At 44.8% G+C, this 21,422-nt stretch overlaps 1 long non-coding RNA gene across 2 annotated transcripts; it reads left to right on the top strand.

Moving 5' to 3' along the window:
- Positions 1 to 112: 112 nt before the first annotated feature.
- On the top strand, positions 113 to 20,348 carry LOC117368952. Of its 2 annotated transcripts, none has more exons than XR_004541042.1 (3): positions 113 to 246; positions 17,443 to 17,530; positions 20,205 to 20,348. It is a non-coding gene; the product is annotated as an uncharacterized LOC117368952 (long non-coding RNA). The 2 variants fall into 2 exon arrangements; XR_004541043.1 differs by lacking the exon at positions 113 to 246 and adding an exon at positions 12,043 to 12,169.
- Positions 20,349 to 21,422: the final 1,074 nt, after the last annotated feature.

Here is a 21,422-nt window from a genome sequence, read left to right as displayed (position 1 = left end):
GCTCAGAGCCTTGGCTGTGACAGCAGCTTCAGCTGATAACAATCCCAGCTTAGAAACTGGATGTAGGGTTAAAGGGCAGCTTTTTATAACTCTAGTTTAAGATGAGGAATAAAGAGCAGTCAGGAGGATCAGTAGTATACTGGATTTTATCGTTCCCCTCTGGAGATTAAGGTGCAAATCTGACACAGGATCCATCATATGAGAAAATTAATATAAAGTAAAGTAGAGATCAGCTAAAGTGCACAGGTAAAGAGGAGTGAGGTACAAAGGCAGATCTCTGTATGTGATGGGGTTCTGCAGGTCAGTAGTGAGGTACATTGGCAGAGCTGTGTTTTGGGGGTTCTCAGTACTAAAATAGCAGAGCATGCTGCAGTGCGGGGGGGAGAGGCGTGGAAGCTGTAGGGCAGGAGTAAGGTGTATTAGGGGGAGGGCCTCATTATTGAGATAGCAGGGGGTTTTGCAGTACATGAGTGAGGTAGAAAGACAGAGCTGTGTGTTGGAGGGTCTTAGTACTTAAATAGTAGGAGTTACTGCAGGGCAGGAGTAAGGTACATTGGCAGAGCTCTGTGGGAGGGGGGTGTCTTAGTACCAGTAGCATACCTAGCATATATGACACCCAAGGCCATCATTTTTTTTTTACACCTTCCCCCCCCCACCCCCATCTGTATGAAAACCATGAGTTTTAGTAACAATCCACACGTTGCACAACAAGAGTGTACCTAGGAAAAGGCAGCAGTGAGCAGTAGAACATCAATACATCCATTGTAAAACTAAACAAGCCAGACTAGTACAGATTAAGCCTGCACAGTTAATGAAAACAGATAACCATGTCTTTTGTACACACAGAATATGTAATCACAAACTAACCCCTCCCCCTTTTACAAAACTGTAGTGTGGTTTTTAGCCATGGCGGTAACAGCTCAGATGCTCATAGAATTCTGAGCGTCAGAGCTGTTACCACCATGGCCGGCGCTAAAAAACATTCTACGGTTTTGCAAAAGGGGGGATAAAATAGAAACACGTAGACAAAAAGTTAAACTGAACCACTAAAAGCCAATGCAGCTTCATAAAATGGGGGGGGGTGCATAAAACAAAAATGGAAAATAAGATAATACCATTTTATTGGACTAACTAGTTTTTTAGCCCGTTACATTAACGGGTGCTAGAATATGTGTGTAGAATTAGGCATTTCTTTCTGTCTGTCTGTCTTTCTTTCTCTCTTTCTGCCCCCTTTCTTTTTTTCTTTTTTATGTCTCTCTCTCTGCCCCCTGTATGTCTGTCTGTCTTTTTTTCTTTCTGTCTCTTTCCCCCTGTCTGTTTTCCCTTCTCCCTTCCTTTTACCTCCCTCCTGTCCAGCAGTACCCCTTCCCTGCTCTCCCCTGTCCAGCAGTAGTGCTTCTTTCTCCCTTTCTTTTACCTCCCCCCTGCCAGCAGCACCCCTTCCTAGAGAAAGAATAACATTGGTCTTTGAATCTTTCCCTTCACCTCCACAATTTTCAAAACAGGCCTTCCTCCTTCCCTTTCCAATCCTGATACAATTCCACTTATTATCTACTTCCCTCCTGCTGGCCGAGGAACTAATTTGACCCTCTCCTTCCTTCTTTCCATCCTACCCCGGACTTTCTGATTTCCTGGATTTTTACCCTTTGCCTCCTTCCCAATGTTAATTCAAATTTGCACCCCTCTCTGGTTTTTTTCATGGCGCTCCATCTCTCCTTAACTTCCCCCATTATTCAGGATGCTGGAGGCTGTGTGGCTGCTCATGTTTCTGCGGCTTGGGCTGGGCTCTGGCGGTGCTGCTGTCACTCTGGGCTTTATGCTGCTGAGGGATGGGCGGCGAGGACCAGTAGAAGCAGTAGCATTGGGCCTGGTTGGGCTGGTGCTCCTCCATGGATGGGCATGTTCTGAGACAGCGGGTTCCGGGGCATAGACTGCATGGCTCGGGGCCTCTTCTCCCCCACCCCATGCCCCGTCCGCAGCGCAGATCTCCTCTGCAACCTCAAGGGCCGGGCCTCCAACGTTTGCAGGATGACTGTTGGCCCCCTATTCCGCGCCAGTCTCGGCAGCAGAGGCCCTCGGTTACCCAACGAGGTATCAGGCTCCCCAGCGAGGTATCAGGTCGGTATGGTGGCAAAGATGAATTTTCTCGGGGCAGGAACGTTGCTGAGGAAACATGCGCAGGCTCTGACTGCGCATACTGAGACACGGCACCACAGAGGCACGGGAACATGGGGATTGAAATGCTCATACGCGCTAAGAGTATTATTATAGCAGATACATTTTTCAATTAGCTTTCAGAGGCCAGAACCTCTGTTACAGTATCCTGCCTTGATCTGAGGAAGGGGGTTTTGGGCTCTGAATTAGTCAAAGATGTATTATTATTAGTCCAATAAAAGGATCACCTTATTTCCATTTTCTATTTATAAATATTTATCAACACAGCTACAATACTACTTTATCCTAAAGAAAAAAAATAAAATCAATTTTTTCTACCTTTGTCTTCTCTGGTTTCTGCTTTCCTCATCTTCTTGTCACTCTCTTTCTTCCATCCACTGTCTGTCCTCTCTCTGCCCCTTCTATATGGCATCTTCCCTCCTTCTATGCTTCTTCCAGAAACTATGCCTCCCCCTTCCATCTCTCCCTTCACCTCCATTGGGCTAGCATCCATCTTCTTCCCTCCCCTCCTCCAATGGTCTGGCATCTCTCTCCTCCCCTTCCCTCTCCCACACCCCCATGGTCTGGCATTTCACTCTCTCCTCTCCTTTTCCTTCCCTTTTCTTCCCTCATCTTCCTTCTCAATTTATTTTCTGCATCTGTCTAGATTAAGTTCTTACTACCCTGTCATCAATTTCCCTTTTCACTGTCTAACTACAGCTTGCCACCTCTTTCCTTCATCCTCTCCAGTATTTCACTAACTCAGTCCTCTTACCCCCATCCAGCATGTGCCTTTTTTTATTTGTCCCCTCCTTCCATCATGTGCCCTCTTTCTCTACCCCTTCCATCCAGCATCATCTCTCTCTGTCCACTTCCATCCAGCGTCTGCCCCATCTCGCCACTTCCTTCCTGCATCTGCTCCCCTCTTTCTCTCTCTCCTCCCCACTTCCATCCATCATCTGCTCCCTTCTCTCTCCCATCACACTTTCATCCAACATAGGCTCCCCCTCTACCCTTCCCACTAACATCCAATGTCTGCCCTTTCTCTCTCTATATCCACTCCTCTTCCATCAGCATCTGCCCTCTCTCCCTTCCCCCCACTTACACCAGCATCTGCCTCCTTTCTTTCCCTCCAATCCATTTCATCAAGTATCCTTCTCTCTTATGTCTCTCTCCCCTTTCCCTGCACACCAATTCCATCAGCATCTGCTCCCTTACTCTCCCTCTACCACCCTTCCATACCAGTATCCTGCTCTCTTCTCTCTCCCTCCAACACCCTTCAATACAAGTCTACTTCTCTTTTCTCTCTCCCTCCATCCCAATGCCATGCAGCAAGGTCCCGTGATGACTGCGGCTGTCGGCTCTGCTCTGGAACAAGTAAGTGATGCCAGAGGGGGTGGACCAGCAGCTGCGGGGAGGTAAGCAAGGTCCCTCGATGACTGCAGCTGCTGGTCCACCCCCTCTGACATCACTTATTTGTTCCGGAGCAGAGCCGGCAGCCACAGTGTTCACAAGACCTTGCTGCATCTCCGCACGACTGCTAGTCCACCCTCTCCGACGTCACTTACTTGTTTTGGAGCAGAGCCAGCAGCCGCAGTCATCACGGGACCTTGCTACACCTCCTCACGGCTGGCGACTCTGCTCTGGAACAAGTAAGTGACGTCAGAGGGGGTAGACTGGCAGTCATAGGGAGGTGCAGGAAGGTCCCGTGGCAGAGTAGGGCGAGAAGTTCCGGACCCAGTGTGCCGGCTGTATACCCCCTTAGGTGTGTACCCGGGGCGGTCCGCCCGACCCTTGATACACCACTGCAGTGCTTAGTACTGAAATAGCAGGGGTTGCAGCAGGACAGTAGTGAGGTACAAAGACAGAGTTGCGTGTTAGGGTAGAATTACCAGACATTCAGGAAAACCCAGACATGTCCTCTTTTTAGAGGACTGTCCAGGTGCCTGGACGGACTTTCCAAGACCCGGCAGTTTTTCCCAATGAGCTCCGGCCGCATCTAGAGGGCCTCTAAGCATGCATGGATGACCATTAATTTTAAGATGGGAGGGTAGAGTGACATAAAGCAAACGAATCCAGTGAAGAAATTCACCCTCAAACCCCATTTCAGTAAGAACAGTAAATAGAAAGCGCCAGCTAACCCAATCAAATGCCTTCTCAGCATCTAAGGAGAAGACCAGGGTGGGAATTCTTTGCTCCCGTGCCTGCCACATGAGATGTAACGCCGATTTAATATTATCAAAAGTTTGGCGCTGGCAAATAAAGCCAGCCTGATCCTCATGTAACAATTTAGGGAGTACATGCTGTAGGCGCTGCGCTAGTAATTTAGTACATAAGAATTGCCGCTGCTGGGTCAAACCAGTGGTCCATCATGCCCAGCAGTCCGCTCATATGGTGGCCCTTAGGTCAAAGACCAATGCCCTAACTGAGACTAGCCTGTATTTTAAAGATAAATGGGGTGATACAACCCACAGCTAGTGGAATGCTTCCCAGGCTTAAGAATAAGGGTCACAGCTGCCGTCTGCCAAGTTTCAGGCAATTCCAATGCGGTACATAAGCTATTAGAAACTCTAGTTAACAGAGGGGCCAGCACTCCTTTCAAACTCTTATAAAAACTATTTGTAATCTCATCTAATCCTGGTGAAGTGCCTACATGAAGACCCTCTATAATAGTGGTCTCAAACTCAAACCCTTTGCGGGGCCACATTTTGGATTTGTAGGTACTTGGAGGGCCGCAGAACAAAATAGTTAATGTCTTATTAAAGAAATGACAATTTTGCATGAGGTAAAACTCTTTATAGTTTATAAAACTATCCTTTAACAGTTAAAAGGAAAGATATATAAACTATAAAGAGTTTTACCTCATGCAAAATTGTCATTTCTTTAATAAGACATTAACTATTTGTTCTGCGGCCCTCCAAGTACTCTATTTTTTCTGCAGCCCTCACATTTAAAGTTTAATATCTTTTCTTTCTCAAAACTGGCACATTTCAATCACTATATTGAAAATAAAATCATTTTCCCTACCTTTGTTGTCTGGTGACTTTATTTTTCTGTGCTTTCAACTATGTTTCCAGGGCCATCTTGTCCTTTGACTGTTTTTCTCTCCGTCTTCACTTTCTGCCTTGCATCCATCTTTGGCATTAACTTAATGTTCAATTTTTCTGCTTTCTTTTCAAAATCTACGTTTCCATGTCTTACCTTCTCTTCCTATCTCTCTCTTCTTCCGTCCTATTTCCATGGTCTGGCATCTCTTTCCTTCCTTTCTCTCCCTCCCTCCTTCCTTCCTTTCCCCTGGTCTGGCATCTGTCTCCTTCCCTTCCCCCATGCCCTGGCATCTCTCCCTCCCCCTCCATGGTCTGATATCTCCTTTCCTTCCCTCCCTCCCATGAACTTGGCTTCTTCTCTTGTTCCTCTCCTCTCCCTTCTCCTTCCTTCCCTCTCTTTCCCCAATTGGGTGCAGCAGCAACAGAAGCAGCATTTCCCTTCCCCCTTTCCTGTGCAGGAGAGGCATTTCTCTTCCCCTTTCCCTCCCTCTCCTTTTCCCTGTACAGCAGCAGCAGCATTTTCCTAGGGTCCCCCTTTCCTATGTAGCAGAAGCATTTCTCTTTTCCCTTCCCTTCCGTTCTCTTCCTTGTGGAGCAGCAGCAGCCGGCTTGTTCTGTTCAAAGCTGCGGGTGGTGGCTCCTTGCGAGATCCGCGCCTGCGTCTGAAGCCTCTCTGATGTTGTGACGTCAGAGAGGCTTCCGATGCAGGAGTGGATAGCACGAGGAGCCGCCAACCCGCGGCTTTGAACGGAACAAGCCGGCCAGACACGCTGCTGCTCCAAAAGGAAGAGAAATGCTGTTGATCGCGTCCAGACCGCGGGCTGCAAATAACACCTGGAGAGCCACATGCGGCCCGTGGGCCGTGTGTTTGAGACCGCTGCTCTATAACCTTCTCCACCTCCAACTGAGTAATAGGAAGTGAAAGTTGTACCTTATCTCCCTCCCCCACCGATGGCAATGGGATCTGATCTAAGAATTCCCACATATCTAAGACAGAAGCCAAAGCCTCTGCCTGGTAAACCTCCTTATAATGAACCAAGAAAGCCTCAGCAATAGCCTCTACAGACAAGACAAAGTTCCCTTCTGGAGTTAAGATGGAGTGAATTATATTACGCACCTTTTGTTTTTTACTTAGAAGCCAGCAAATGACTATTCTTATCATTATATTCAAAATAGGTTTGTTGTAATCTCTGTATAGTAACCGCAAATGAGGCACGCTCCAAACTGAATCTACAATACATGAGCCCTCTCTTGATTTTTCTCATTCAAAGGACGTCCCCTGGAGCCTTCCTCCAGATCCTGTAACTCTTTGCAAAGCCCCGATTCTTTAGCAAGCTTAGTTCGGATATTATGAGAGCACAGAGCAATGAATTTCCCCCTAATTACTGCCTTAAGAGCCTCCCACAACAACACTGGATTGATATCATCTTTATCATTCAACTCTAAATATTCAGCTATATCCTTAGCAATAGCTTCCAGATTACTGGAATCCAGCAGTACAGCATCATCTAAGCGCCATGGTGTTCTCAGAAAACTTCTATTCCCTCTTTTAAGCACAATAAAACCAGAGGAAAAACTATAGTGGCTAGGGCTCTTCAGCTTGAAGAGGAGACAGCTCAGAGGCGATATGACAGAGGTCTATAAAATACTGAGTGGAGTGGAAAGGGTAGATGTGAATCACTTGTTCACTCTTTCCAAAAATACTAGGACTAAGGGGCATGCGTTGAAGCTACTAAGCAGTAGATTTAAAACAAATGGAGAAAATATTTCTTCATACAACATGTAATTAAACTCTGTAATTCGTTGCCGGAGAATGTGGTGAAATCAGTTAGCTTAGCGGGGTTTAAAAAACGTTTGGATAATTTTCTAAAAGTGATGTCCATAGGCCATTATTGAGATGGCTTGGGGAAATCCACTGCTTAATCCTAGGACAAGCAGCGTAAAATCTGTTTTACTAGTTGGGATGTAGCTAGGTATTTGGGACCTGGGTTGGAAACAGGATTCTGGCCTTGATGGACCTTCGGTCTGTCCCAGTATGACAATTCTTATGTTCTTACTTTAAGAAATGCAAAGAGGAAACAATTTTTTTTTAGATGAGATCTGCAGTTCTGCAGATGGGAGCACTGTTCTTTTTTGTAAATGCATGATCAAGTTTAGATCACATAAGTATATATTTATGATTCCATTCAGCTCTCCTTATTTATTTCTTTTAGAGAGATAGTTGAGGGACAGGATAGTATCTCTTCTTCCATACCAGTTGTAGATAATCCACATTGAATTGTTAGTAAAAGGGGGGGGGGGGGGTTCTTTCTTTTCTTTTTTGGTTTTCTTTAGTATCTTTGAACTTGACTTGCTCCTTTATTGAGAACTAGAGTCTGTAATATCTGCTTTTGTATAAATAAGAGTGTATTTTTGATTCTTTGTTTTCTGTACAAGTGGATACTTCGCTAGTAAAACTGTAAGTTTCAATTAAAAAAAAGATATAAGTGTATAATGAAATAATGGAATTAGAAAAAAAGCAGTGAAATTTAGAGTCATGGGAAGAAAAATCCAACAACTGGAATAATTGCATGAGAACTGGGAAGAAATGAGTCAAAAAAGAAAATTCTGAGCAACCTGACAGTCAATACGCCGCTGAGAGTAGTCATATTAACAGACTCATAGAATAATTCATCTTTACATACCCAAGAGACCTCTGAGGTCCTCTCAAGGAGCACCACTATCTCATCAAAAGAAATTGTATGATGTGAGACCTGCTAGCGAGCCTTCTCAGGAGTAGCCCACACCTGGAATTTACTCCCAGAAGGGATATATCTAACTCCAGATTACTTCTACTTCAGGAAATAAGTGAAAGCCTGGTTATTCACCCAAGCCTTTAATACTTTGCATTCATTCTGCACCAGAACTGGCTTACTATACACTAGAACTAAATAATAATAATAACAATTTATATACCGCAAAACTGTAAAGTTCGATGTGGTTATCAGTTCATTATATTTTGTCTAACTGTATAATCTACTTGCCTTGAGTTTAGCCTCCCATCTGTTTATCCCAACAGACTCTGTACCCCATCTAATAACTTGGCCCCTCGGCAATAGAATAAGCTGAATTGTACAAAATCATTAGCATCACATCTGTTATTTCACTGTATTGCACACTAGAAATTCTGGCTGTGTCACCAAGAATAGATGACGTGTATGCGAGACTGTCACTGCTAGCGCTGCCGCCGGCGCCTCTCCTCCTCTTTGCTCCCTCTATAAATGTTTGCCAGCACGAGAGCTCAGGGCTGCGTTTGGAGGTCTTCCAAGCATGCGCGGACGTCAACATGATGACATCATGCACATGTGTACATGCATGTGACATCACCGTGTCGACGTCCGTGCATGCTTGAAGACCCTCTAGACACGGCCTCCGAGCTCAAGGAAGATGAGACGAGGTTCGTGTGGTGGTGGGGCTGGGTATGGAACGAGGCAGGGGGAGAATGGGGTGGGGTTGTGGGCAGGACGGGGTGGAGCCAAGTGTGCTCGAGCTAAAAAAACAAGTTTGTGAGACATTGTGTTATTTGAATATTCTGATGTTTGTTTATTAGGTGTCCCAATCAAACTACTGGGTATTTATTCTCAAACACAAAGGAATAAATACTAAACAAAACAAAAACAGGACACTAAAATTGTTTAATCACTTAAACTGACAGAGGTGCTCAGAACCAACAAAGGTGGTAAGAAAATCACACAGGGACAAGCCCCCAGCAAACCGGAAATGAAGTAACTGTGACAGTATAGTAAGGGAGCAGTTTTTCTATTGTTTAACAGCCAGTGAGAGTGAGTTCTCTGAAGAAGCCCCTGACGAAGCACGTCAGAACCCGCCAGTACACGCTGCAGTGAGACTACTTCAGCTGCATTTAAGTTAAGTTATAGTTTTGCACTTTATGAATTGAAAACATTTATATTTGAGAAACAAATATTCTACATTTTTTGGCATAACAAAAACCTTTTTTCTGGCAAAAAAGGATGGTGCAATGATGGACTCTGGAAAGCGCCTTTAGGGGCTTGATCCCGTTGTGATTTTCTTACCACCTTTGTTGGTTCTGAACACCTCTATCAGTTTAAGGGATTACACACTTTTAGGCCCTGATTCTGTACATGGCGCCCGGGAGGGGTGTCCTATACAGAATCGGAACACACTAACCCCGATTCTGTAACTGGCATCCATGTTACAGATGCCAGTTAGAGAATTGGGTTAGAGTAGACGCAGTCGCTACACTTATCGCAGCAAGGCATCTCCCTGCCTGTCCGATCGCAGGCAGGAGGGTGCCCAACCCCTCCTGCCAGAACGCCCTCCCCCTAAAACTCCCAATCGCCGGCAGGAGGGTGCCCAACCCCTCCTGCCAGAAACCCCCCCAAAACTCCCGATTGATGGCAGGAGTGTGCCCAACCCCTCCTGCCGGAAAGCCGGACCCCCCATGCTAATGACCCCCCCTGTGCTACCACCCCCCTAACCTCCCCCCCAACTAAGCTCTAAAGTGTTGGCCGGCCAGCCGGCCGAGTCTTGCACAGTTTTATCTCTAGTGGTTCATAGTTCACGTTCTGCCTGCACAATTTGTGTTCAAAGATGGGATTCCTGTTCTTTTCGTGTTTTCGCCAGGTGGGTCTGCAAGGAAATAATATTCCCTTGCATAAAGCTTTTAAGGATTTCCATAAGGTAGCTGGCTCCATACCTGGGGTATCATTAATATTAAGAAAATCTAGCAACTGAGATTCCAAGAGGGTGATATTATTTGGCTCTAATAACAAAGAATCCTGTAGTTGCCAATAATGTCTTCCTATTTTCAGGAGGCCTAATTGAAGAGTCATAGTGACCGGGGCATGATCAGACAATGTTGCTTGATGGATCGTGATTTCAGAAAGCGATCTCAACTGGGACAACCCCCCAAGCCACAGATCAATTCTCAAAAAGGAAGAGTGCCTAGGTGAGAAAAAAGTATACTCTCTCATTCCCGGGTTACTGCTCCGCCAGAGATCAGAGAAGCCCCTTTGATTAAGAAACCCAAGAATTGTGCCCTGTCCTGTTGTGCTGAATGAACCATCCTTGTGGAGTTGTCCATGGAAGGGCATGGGGTAAGATAGAAATCTCCTCCCATTAGTACTATCCCTTCTAAGTGAGTCGCTAAAACCTGTGAGAGCTGTGTGTAAAAAGCCCCCTGAGCCACATTAGGTGCATAGATATTTAAAAATGTATAAGTGGTTTGCCAAAGTTGAACCCTGACAAGCAAATACCATCCCTCCTGATCTCGCACCACCTTCTGTAGCTGCCAGGAGTGTGTTACCAATCTCTCATGCCTAAGGTGTAAATGCGTTTCCTGTATAAAAAGAACCTCCGTAGCCCAACTGGGAGCAGAGACTTTGTTCGTACTTGGTCTCCTTATTTGGATAGTTTGTCTCCAAGGAATCGTCTGACCTTGGTTCCTTTTTGCTCTGGGGTTGTGGTGGGGGGAGAGGGCTGGGGGCTGTGTGGGCGGGGGACTTTTTGGGGGAGGGGAGGGGTTATGGGTCTCTTTGTAACCCGGGAGGATATCAGAGTCCATTCCTCTGGTGGGGTGACCCTCTTTTTGTATTCTGTTGGAAAAGTATCACTTTTTATTTGTTGCATGTGGTTGGTGGTTGTTATTCTCTTTGCCAATAAAAACAGATTTCACACACAAAAAAAGAACCTCCGCTTTTAAACGCTGGGCCTCTCTAAATAAAAATCTAAGTTTGGTAGGTGTATTGTCCCCTCATATTAAGGGACAGAAAATGGGAGGGTTTAGATGGGATGGAGTAGGTTTTAACGGAGATTTCGGCAATTGGAACCCAAGCACAGTACCGGGTAGAGCTTTGGATTCTTGCTCAGAAATAGCTAAGAAGAAAAAAATTTAAATTGAATCAGGTTTGGCAGACAAGATGGACCATTCAGGTCTTTATCTGCCATCATCTACTATGTTGCTATGTTACTATCTGCAGGCAGGGAAAACATAAGCTGTCCAAGAGCCTGTTTCTGGGCTAATGGACCTGCTTACATAGGCAAAATGGTGAAATGCTCCCCCCTGAAAACCCTCCAATCCCTTCTCTCTTCCCCAACCCCCTCCCTGCCACCCAAAGAATTTTACACTTAAACCAAATTTCCCAAAATACCCCCTCACCCTCCCTTAGCACCCATTACCCCCTCCCACTCCCAACCCACTCTAACCACAAAAGAGAGCACATCCACAGCTGCACTCTTTTCTCCCTGGAGAGGGAAGGGCCCTTCCCCACATAATAATAATAATAATAACAGTTTATATACCACAGGACTGTGAAGTTCTATGCGGTTTACAATGGTTGAAAGATGTTACAAATTAATTAGAATTAACAAGGTTAGAAGCTAGTTAACATCGCTAGAGATCTGTTATTGTGGAGTAGGATTGTACAGGTTAATTGCCTAAATACTTCAGGAACAGGTATGTTTTTAGGTGTTCCCCATAAATAGTAGGCGTGAGCAATTGTTCCAGATCTTTGCCCCATAATGCCGCTTGATGTGAGAGAAGATGTTGATGGTGTTTTTTAAATTTACATCCTTTAACCGATAGGGAAACAAAATTTGAGTGTGAGCTTCTCTTATGTCTGTTGTTTGAGAAAGAGAAGAGGTCATGTCCCCCCTATGTAATTAGTCACCAAACATGATGGGGCTGCTTCTTATTTAACCCTCAATTATTAAGTACAAAAGCCAAATAATTAGCTCAATTTCCAACCCAACAGCCTAATTCAACAAACGTATGAGCCCTACTCATACAAAAGTGCTGCTAATTTCCAGCAAAGCAGCAACAGATGGAAATCCAAGTCCAACTCCAGCAGATCCAGTTCAGGGAACAGTCTGGGAACTGTGCTCCTTGCTCAAAGATTGTCGTTTCAGTTGTTCACCCTCTCGCCGGGTGCGTTGCCAGTGTGGTTGAGGTAATAAAGATCTTCTCATATAACCCTCTGGCACCTTATCCTGTTGTTGCTGGGCAGGTTCCATAAACTGTATTCCCAGAAAAATCTGTGTGGCCTCCATCAAAGATCTCACTGCGCGTAAGGAGCCCTCCAAATAGAAAAGAAGAGCAAAGGGATGACGCCAACGGTATTTTATATTCTTTTCAGTGAGGTAACAGAGCAAAGGTTTCAGCTCCGCACAGCGACGTAGTGTCACTGAGGAGAGATCTTGATAAATTTCAAACTCCAGAACATCCCATTTAAGTACTGATAGAATGCAGGCTTTCTTCAGGATAGCTTCTTTAATTTTAAAATCTTTATGCAAACCACTATGCCTCTGGGTTTATTACCCTTTGGTGCAGCCGGGTCCCGATGAGCACATTCGATCCATATGTCTCCCAAGGTTCGGGCCTCAGGATCCTCGGCAAAAAGCATAACTGCTATCTGTTTATCCACTTGCTGACAATCAGTGTAAACTGTCTGCTCTGGGATGCCTCTAATCCTAAGGTTCGCCCGCCTGCTTCTATTTTCAGATCTTCCAGCTTGTCATAAACATAGGTTTGCTGCGCTTGAAGATCTTTTTTTTTTTTTTTTTGTAATTATTTATTTATCACATTTTCCATAAAAAAATATTAAGTATCCACTTGTACAGAAAGATAGAGTTATCTAAAGAATACAAAATACAAAAATTTTGTTATATTTAACACTATCAAAAAGAAAAATAGCTTAACTCCAGCTCAAGTCCACAAATCATGGATCCAAGAAGTAATAACAGCGAGCATTAATATAAGAAAAAAAGAAAAAAAAAAAAAAAACCCAGGAAATTCAGGAAATCCAGTCAGCTGAAAAATATCCAAATTAATTCAATGAGCTCTCATGATGTCCCTGCATTCAGGCGCGTAGCTGACAAGAAGGTAGTCAGTTGTGTAGGGTCAAAGAAAACGTATTTTTGCTTTTGATATATTATCACACATTTACATGGGTGTCTTAGAAAGAAAGAAGCTCCAAGCGCAATAACTCCCGGTTTTAAGATCAGAAATTCTCGACGTCGTTTTTGGATTTCTCGTGCCAGGTCAGGAAACATTTGTATTTTATGTCCCAAGAATTCTTTTAATTTATTTTTAAAGAAAAGTCTTAATAACCATTGTTTATCTGGTGCCAAGGCTACTGTGAGAAGTAAAGTTGCTGGTGTCACGGTTTCCCTGTCCGACTGTTCCAAAATTTTTGAAATGTCTAATGGCTTTTGGTCCATTGGTAATTCCTGTAATTTTGAATGTTGTCCTTCTTCCCTTCGTATAGGCAAATAGTAGACCTGGGTAAACGGCGGCAGCAGTTCTTCTGAAATTCCCAATATCTCTACCATGTATCGTTTCAGCATATCTCGCGGGGATATTGTTGCCACTCTAGGAAAGTTAATTAGTCTAAGATTATTATTGCGAGAAATACTGTCCAATGCTTCCAATTTCCTTCTCAAATTTGTGTTGTCTCGCATTAATGTTTCTGTTAGCTGTTTGGTGACCGTGTTTGAATTTTTTAATTCTTGCATATCAGTCTGTATATTTGTTATATATGTATCATGGGTTTTTAATTTTTGTTCAACTTGGCACAGTTGAGGCTTAATAGAATTAGCCAGATCTGCCACTAGATCCCAAATTGCTTCTAGGGTTATTTCTTGGGGCTTATCTATTGCGGTATATTTTTTAGGCACAGTATTACACAATTCAACTGACCTCGCCTCTTGTAGGTGTCCCTCTTGAATGCTGTTGTTGATAATATCCTCAGACACCACAGGGCTCTCCAAACGGGAGTCCTGCTCTAAATCCAAGCTCCCCTCTCTGATTTTCAAAGCCTCACAGGAGGGGAGCTCACCGCCTTCCAGTAACTCCTCCTCTTGTGGGGAGCTGGCTGTCTGAGGTAGTGGGGGAGGTGCTCTGGCGTCGGGGCTAAGGGAGATCTCTAGTTCCGGGGAGATCGCCTGCAGCTCGCCTCCAAGTGCCTCCATCGGGTGAGCCGATGCCGCCACGGATACTGCCTGCATCCGGCGAAGAAGTTTGTCGATACTGCCGACTCTGATGGGGTCTGGGCGCTGCGAGGCTGCAGCGGCGCTTCGGCCCCTTCGTTTTGGCATTTTGAACAAAGGAAAAGTTTGTTGAAGAAGCAGGTAAATCTTTTAATCGCCCGAAAGTCTCAGCCAGGACGCTCAGCTAACCGTCCCTGCGGCCATCTTGGATCCTGATCTCCCGCTTGAAGATCTTTATAGCGTGCATCCATCACATCAAGAGCTTCATGTTGTTCCTCCATCTGCCGTTCAATCTCACACATGCGCGTTCCCAGCTCTGCTAATTCTGTGCGGAGGTTCGCAGCTAGGGTAGTAAATTCCCCTCACAGACTCTTCATCTCATTTCGGATTTCCCAAAAAAGTGCCTGTACCTCTGCAAGAGGATCCAAGGGAGTGAGGGCTTGATCTTCCCCAACGGCTAATTCAGTAGCAAGTGGCTGCATTAAATCGCCTCCTCCTTTTGGTGCCATCTTGGATGCATCAGGCTACCCCGGGTGAAAGGCAAAATCCCACAGTGTTTTTCAGGCTACATTCACCATTTTTACAAATATATATACCGCGTCTCTTCCACTATTGCTGCGATCAATTGTGGGCTGCATTTACTGCCTAATGAGGGCAAAAATGCTACAAATAATAAGCGGGTCACGCAGAACCGAGCAGTCAACTGTTCATCGCGCTCAGTGATGTCACTTCTCCCCCCTGCCGTATGCTCTTATGAAGGTTCTGGGGATGTGGGAGAGGGGCCCAGGAATGTTGGGGAGAATGTTGTGGGGGGGGGGGAGAGATGTCAAGGCATGTCAGGGAAGGTCCGGGATGTCAGCGAGATATCAGGGATGTCAGGAGGATATGGGACATGTCAGTGGGATATTGGGGATGTTAGGGGGAGGTCCGGGATGTCAGTGAGATATCAAGGATGTCAGGATGATGTGGGGTATGTCAGCGAGATATCGGGGATGTCAGGAGAAGGTCTAGGATGTCAGGGGATGTTGGGGGAGGGATGTAGGGTTCTGTGGCTCAGCTCATCCTGGCAGGGGGAATCCCCATCAGCTGAGCCACCAAGAATCCCTGAAACCGGCTCAGCTGATGGGGATTCCTTCTGCCACAATCAGACAAGGTAGTTGGTGGCTAAATCTACAAAACTTGCTTTTGTACGTTTTTCACATGGACGTTTTTATTTTTGAAAATGGGCAAAAAAGGTAGATATCCTAAGGACCAAAACTTATACTTAGCTCATTTTCAAACATAAAAGATAGACATTTGGCAGCTTTGAAAATGGACATTTTCCTCCTGGGTTTGTGGATGTCTTGCACAAAACGTCCAACCTCAGATTTAGGCAGAATTTTGATTATGCCCCTCCACATGTTTTCTTATAAGTATAGTGATGTCTGAACAATTCTTTGTTTAGAAGAATGAGCATTACTGCCTCCTTGCTACCTATCCCTGAATTTTGGTGCCTTTGGGATAATAAAGCTACATATATGCCTGCTCTCTGCCACCTTCCCAGATCCAAAGCAAGTTCAATGCATCACCAGCAATTTCAGTTTCCTTCATTTTGTCCATCCTAACACCAGTGGTGTACCAAGGGGGGGAGGGGGGTTCCGCCCCGGGCGCATGCTCCAAGGGGGTGCACAGCCAGCCAGATCCAGAACCTCCCACGCTGCTCCAAACGACACCTCAGCGCGGCTGCCGTACTTATAACAGAGCAGAGTCAGCAGCCGCACTGAAGTGAACGGAGGTCCCGCGATGACTGCGCCGTCTACCGCCTCTGTTCCGGAAGAGGTAAGTGACGTCGGAGGGGGCAGCCGCAGTCATCGCGGGATCATGCCGGAACTCCCTGCGTCTGCCGGCCCAGCCCCCTCCGACGTCACTTACCTCTTCCATCCGGAGCAGAAGCAGTCATTGCGGGACCTTGCTGATTTGGGATGGAGAAAGAAAGGAATATAGTAGAGTGGTGAAGGGAGAGAAAGGAGGTCAGGGTGTTATGGAAGGGTGTGGAGGGTGAGAAAGGGGGGTCAGGATGGTATGGAATCATGGTGAAGGATGATAAAGGGGGTCAGGGTGGCATGGAAGCGTGGTGGAGAGAGAGATAGGGGCAGATGCTGATGGAATTGCAGGGAAAGAGACATAAGGGGGAAGGATACTGCATGGAATTGGGTTGGAGGGAGAGAAAGGGGGCAGATGCTGATGGAAGTGGGGGGAAGGGAGAGGAGAGAGTGAAATGCCAGACCATGTGGGTGTGAGAGAGGGAAGGGAAGAAGAGGAGAGGAGAGATGCCAGACCATTGGAGGAGGGAAGGGAAGAAGATGGATGCCAGACTAATGGTGGTGAAGGGAGAAATGGAAGGGGATGCATAAAGTTTCTAGAACAGGAATAGAAAGAGAGAAGATGCCATATAGACGGGGTAGAGAGAGGGTAGACAGTGGATGAAAGGAAGAGAGTGACAAGAAGATGAGGAAAGCAGAAACCAGAGAAGACAAAGGTAGAAAAAAAATTCTATTTATTTATTTATTTATTTTTTGCTTTAGGTGAGATGCATTGCTGTTTCTGTAATGTTGCATTGTATGCAGAGTCCAGCTTCTTGGTGCTTCAGTTTAACCTTTGTCTACGTATTTTTATTCTGTCTCCCCCATTTACAAAACTGTAGAGCATTTTTTAGCGTTGGCATCTAAAACCACACTACAGTTTTGTAAAAGGGGGAGGGGTTAGTTTGTGATTACATACTAGGCGAAGTTGTGTTCTGTGTGTTCAAAAAGACATGGTTTTCTGTTAGGATTGACTGTGTAGGATTGATCTGAACTAGTCTGGCTTGTTTAGTTATACAATGGGTTTATTGATGTACTGCTCACTACAGTATGTAAGATGTTGCCTTTTCCTAGGTATTCATGTGTGATGTGTAGATTATTACGAAAAATCATGTTTTTCATACAGATGGGGGGGGGTCAAAAAATGATGGGCCCCGGGTGTCATATATGCTAGGTACGCCACTTCCTAACACCTCATTCTCTGTCCTACATTGACCCTTTCTTGCTGTCTTCCTTCCTAACCCTCATTACTGTGTTCCCTCATTTTTACAGCTTTTTAAAAAGCTCTAGGCCAAATGTCAGAACTTACTGAAAATGTGCAAAGGAAACTGATGGACTTGAAACAAATATCCCACTTTTTTTCTGACAAAAATGTTTGTACTATTTTCTTCTAGCCATGGATTGCTCATTTATTCAATCAATCATACCCAACATCGATGTGAATGATCTGTATCCTGTGTTCCTCCTGCCTGACCCTTTGAGGTAAGTCATAGTCTGTTGTCATTGGAAATAGCACTACTGTTCCACTGTTCACCAAGTGCAGGACACAGGATGAAGGGCTTTATCCATCGAGAACTAGTGCATGTCCAGCACTGTTGTCCTGGGCATAAGGAAGCACATACATCTATAAGAGGAAGGAGATGTGTTCCTGACCATGTGGGTTACAATGCTATATACACTATACAAGTGATGAATCTAATCGAATCTTATATACAACGTATTAATCGCACTATACCAAAAAGGTTCCAAATAAGCCATAAAATATCCAAATAAGCCATAAAATATACAGAAAATACAAAAGCAATCAATTGAAAATTAATTTCTTTTGAAACCTTTGGGGTCCTTTTATCAAGCCGCGCTAGTGGGGTTAGCGCATCAGACATTTCATCATGCGCTAACCCCCATGGCCAGCTAAAAAACTAACGCCTGCTCAATGCAGGCGTTAGCAGCTAGCACGGCAGGCGGTTTAACGCACGTTAAACCCCTACCGCAGCTTGATAAAAGGACCCCTTTGTTTTTACTTTCTTCAGTTTTGATTTAATTGTTGTAAACCGAGTAGAGCTTTCTTAGGTTGATGACCCGGTATATAAAATTAAGCTTTAGTTTAGTTAGTTAGTTAGTTTAGTTTAATAATTCAAATATTATCATACCATGAATATAAAAAGTTTTCAAATTTTTATAAAACCTTAAGGGACTCATAATAACCCCCCACACACACACTAAAAAGTGGCCTAAATGGGTACTTAGACGATCAAAAAGCCTGATCGTCCAAGTACCCATAACCAAAGCTGGTTTTAGATGTATCTAAAACCAGCTTAGGTCTTTCCCCTGCCTCTAAATGCATAGAGCGAAAAGAGGCGTTTATAGAGGAGGGGAAAGGGCGGGAGGTGGGCCAACCTACACTTAGTCATACAGCAGGTATAACCAAACTTTTTGACAGGTTGCCTAGTCGGCACTTATACGTTTTGACTTAGACCAAGTCAAAACAGGTATAAGTGCTGAGAAAGAGCCCGCTGAGCTGATGGCGGCCGGTGCGATCAGCTCAGCGGCCTGGCAACCTACCCACTCCCCACCGTAACCATCACGGCAGGAGAGATGGCTCATCTCCCCTGCTGCGATGGCAATCATCCCTCTACCTGAACTGCCGTGACCTGCGGCAGGAGAGATGCCCAGGCGACCCCCACCCCGCCGACTACGATATGGGCAGGAGGGATCCCAGGCTCTCCTGCCCTTGGCGCACTCCCCTTCCATGATCGCCCCCCCTGAAGGACTGGCACCTCCTTTGCCTAAAAGCCCTTGTTTTGGGTGTTTGGGACTTAGGCTTTTTTTAGGTTGATTATATGGTGTAAGTTGAGACGTAGTAGTGGTCTGGGCGTTTAAACAGCTGAACGTAGAGGTAGGCCATTATTTTTTTTTTAAACTCCTTTTGGACGTTTTTTTAAATAATGGGCATTTTCCCTGCTTCTACTTTCAATGTTTAGGGCCTTAGGCCAAGAGGGGACTTAGACGTTTTTTTTATTATGCCCCTCCACATAGTTAATATCAAACTTAATGTGAATAGCTAGATTATTCCAAATTGCAATAGCAGTGTAAGCAAAAGAAGAGTTGAGCTGTCCTTCTAATCTGTGGAAAATATAGCAATGTAGTGTATCTGAATTCAAGATTGCTTGGGACAAGTATGTTGGATCTCTAATGAAGAGGAAGGGATAGTGGATGGCATGATTGGGCAGACTAGATAGGCCATATGGCCTTTGCCTTCAGTTTTAAGAACATAAGAACAGCCTTACTTAGTCAAACCAATGGTCCATCTAGCCCAGTATCCTGTCTTCACGGAGACCACTCCAAGTCACAAGTACCTGGCAAAAACCCAAATAGTAGCAGCATTCCATGCTACCATTCCAGGGCAAGCAGTGGCTTCCCCCATGTCTTTCTATGGACTTTTCCTCCAGGAACTTGTCCAAACCTTTTTTTTAAACCAGCTACATTAACCGCTCTTACCACATCCTCTGGCAACGCATTCCAGAGCTTAACTATTCTCTGAGTGAAAAAATATTTCCTCCTATTGGTTTTAACTTGCATCTTGTGCAGTAAAAACATTAATCCATGCAGAGAAAGAAGGAGAGAGATCTGAGCACGCAGAGACAGATCTGAGTGTGCAGAGACATGGGGGGAAAGAAAGAGGGAGATCCGAGTATGTAAAAACAACAAGGAAAGACAAGAGGGAAACCTGAACATGCAGAGACATGAAGCAAAGGCTGTTAAAAGCAGGCACCACTTGTCTGACGCCAGTCGGGTGATGAGAGAGGTCACTCTCTGCTTTATCTCAGAGCAGCCACTGGAGCAGGAATAGCCAACACTTCCTGCGGACACTGCTCTGCGGGGGTGAAAGGATACACAGGATGGTCAGACCTCTCTTCCTTCTCACCAGCCCAGATGTATTAAGCATTTTTCCCACAGATATAAAATGGGGAAATCATTTAGTATATCTAGCCCACTATCTGTCTGCCCCTTCCTCTTTTTCTCTGTTTGACCCTCTCTCTCTCTCTCTCTCTGTTTAATCTGCCCCTTTTTCTAAGTCTCCTCACACACACCAAGTGTTTCTTTATGTCTCCTTTCTCTCTGCTTGAATATTGAGTACTTCATTTTCTTCTTCTAGAATTTGGGAACTGGATCTTCCAGAAAGTTAAAGTTGGTACCAGGAAAGAATAAATGACCTAAAATCAAGGACTATATTGCTGAAAGCTCACACACATATACACACACAGAATGTTGGTCCACTCAGATCTGCCTTCACTTTCCCTGGAAGCTGAACCAACCAAGTAATGCCTGGATACATTTTGGGGATATGGAAGAATAATCATTTAATAATCATTTAATTTGTGATGACTTTATATACAATAAATTCAGCATTTACTCCAGAAGTAGCTGCAAATGTATCTGATGTCATTTGAGTGCAACAAGTGTTTCCTGCTCCTAAGAACAAAATGCTGGGACAGGTCTTTCTGATACAGTCCTGTGTAAAAATGAAGAGCTCCTTTTACTAAACAATGCTAGAGTTTTTTAGCGCAGGCCGGCAAGGTAAATGCTCTGACACTCAAAGAATTCCTTTGAACGTTGGAGCATTTACCTCGCAGGCCCACGCTAAAAACCTCTAGCACTGTTTAGTAAAACCTAGCGTAAAGATGAAGAAATGGCTTCCTCCCATGCTCACCCCTCTACAGTAAGTTTCACAACACAATTCTTTCAGAGGGTGTACAAATATTTCAACCCATTTCGGCATCTGGCCTGTAAACACTATTGTTTCTTGAACAGTGAAGTGATTCGAATTCTCAGGAGTATGTGTAACATTCACTGAACATAAGAACATAAAAATAGCCTTACTGGGTCAGACCAATGGTCCATCAAGCCCAGTAGCCCGTTCTCATGGTGGCCAATTCAGAGAGATGATGACTATAGAGGAGGATAGGGATGCTAGTGGGCTTAAACTGAATATGGAGAGAGGGTTGGAGGGATAAGGACAGGGACACAGAGGGAAGATGGATGGCGAACATGGAGACAGAAGAAATGTCAAATGGACAGGAGACCCTGCAGACAGGGACAAAACAGAGAAAAGCAGAAAAGAGACACTGAGTTCAAGGTAAATAGTAAAATAAAATACTCAGCCAACAAAGGTACAAAACACATTTTCCTCTGAATTGGAATATGTCGTCAGCTTTAGAAATTATATTACATTAGGGACTTATATTCCGCCTATACCTTGCAGTTCAAGGCGGATTACAAAAGAGCTAACTGGACATTTCCAGTGAAGTTACAACAGTTTTGGGGGTTTTTTGTTTTTTTTTTGGTTACAAGGGAGGAGAGGTACCTGGATTAA

The sequence above is a fragment of the Geotrypetes seraphini genome, chromosome 11 (assembly GCF_902459505.1).
Source record: "Geotrypetes seraphini chromosome 11, aGeoSer1.1, whole genome shotgun sequence".
In the NCBI taxonomy this organism is placed as follows: domain Eukaryota; kingdom Metazoa; phylum Chordata; class Amphibia; order Gymnophiona; family Dermophiidae; genus Geotrypetes; species Geotrypetes seraphini.
This window is presented reverse-complemented; position numbering and strand designations above follow the sequence as displayed.